General features: G+C 61.8%; 1 protein-coding gene across 1 annotated transcript in view; it reads right to left on the bottom strand.

Moving 5' to 3' along the window:
- The window catches only part of SEC16A (SEC16 homolog A (S. cerevisiae)), a 30186-nt gene extending 29260 nt beyond the window's left edge, over nt 1-926 (bottom strand). The window contains exon 1 of the mRNA XM_010846957.1: nt 761-926. The gene's annotated coding sequence lies outside the window, so the exon portion shown is untranslated. The remainder of the gene's footprint in view (nt 1-760) is intronic.
- Nucleotides 927-1211: the final 285 nt, after the last annotated feature.

Genomic DNA, 1211 nt, shown 5'->3' on the forward strand with positions numbered 1-1211 from the left:
GGCGGTGCAGACACTTGAACAAGTTATCACCCTAGGAACAACTGTCTGTGACTCAAGTTTGTTTCTTAACCATTTCCGGGGACGGGAAACACCTTTCCAGTTAACCTCTACATCGAACAAAATATTAATAAGCAACCCAACCTCCAAGCTACTTAAAACTTTACAGATAAAACAGCAAAACTGATTTTAGGTGGCTGTCTCACGTCCAAGACGCTCTACAATAATACTTTCATCACAGAAAGGGCAGGTTGGTGGGCACACACCTCTGCCCCTTGATATAAAACACAGCGCCTGACCTCGGTTGCAACATCTTGGTAACCTCCCCACGAGATTACCAATAGACGCAACAAGGCTGTAGTTTCTCGGTTCAAATGTCAGTGTACCTCATCGCCGGCACGGCTCAGCAGAAACCAAACTGCGGACCCTTCGAAGCAAAGGGCACGCTAAACTATGAAAGGAATTCCCGAGAGGTTTTTACTCTCTAAAGAGCTGCAGGTCTGGCTTTTCCTCCAGCCTTTCCAACATAACCCCACACCGAGACCACAACGACCAGGGTTCACACAACTGACCCGACAGCCTGTGCAGGTGTGGGCCACGTCAGCACTCATGGCGGTCGCCCGGCCTGCTCGGCCCGCAGGCCCCCGCCCGAACCCCCCGGCGCCTCCGCCCGAGCCCCCCGGCGGCTCCCCGGAGACGCTCCCGTTCGCTTCGGGCTGGGCCCGGTCCGGTCACCTCCCTCCGCCCCAACCCCGACACTCACCGGCGCGCTGCAGAGAGGCCGAGGCTCCCGCCGGCTCCTGCCGGCCGCTCCGCGACCCCCGGCCCTGGCTCCTCAAGAGCCGCGCGAAGAAGACTGCTCGGCGGTTGCGACAGGCGCCGACACAGCAGCCGCAGCAGCCATCTTGGCACATCCGGCTCCGGGGGCCACGGCCTCCACGCCGCCGACGTGTCCGACAGCGACGTCAGCGCGCGCCACGCCCCTCGGAGGGGCCCTCGGGACGCCCCGCTCCTGCCGCGTCCAGTCCCGCCCCATTCTCATGACCCCGCCCCTCAGCCCCCGCCCCTGGTCTCCACCGCCCATCCTTGGGGCCCCTCCCCTCGCCCACCTGCCCAGTCCGGCGCGCGAGCACCGCTCTGGGATGTCGCACGGGTTATGCTGGCTCTTTCTCCCGGCCTCTTCTGGCCTGAAGATGTGAGAAAAGTCGGGAGCC

The sequence above is a fragment of the Bison bison genome, unplaced genomic scaffold (assembly GCF_000754665.1).
Source record: "Bison bison bison isolate TAMUID 2011002044 unplaced genomic scaffold, Bison_UMD1.0 scf7180017849300, whole genome shotgun sequence".
Taxonomy (NCBI): domain Eukaryota; kingdom Metazoa; phylum Chordata; class Mammalia; order Artiodactyla; family Bovidae; genus Bison; species Bison bison.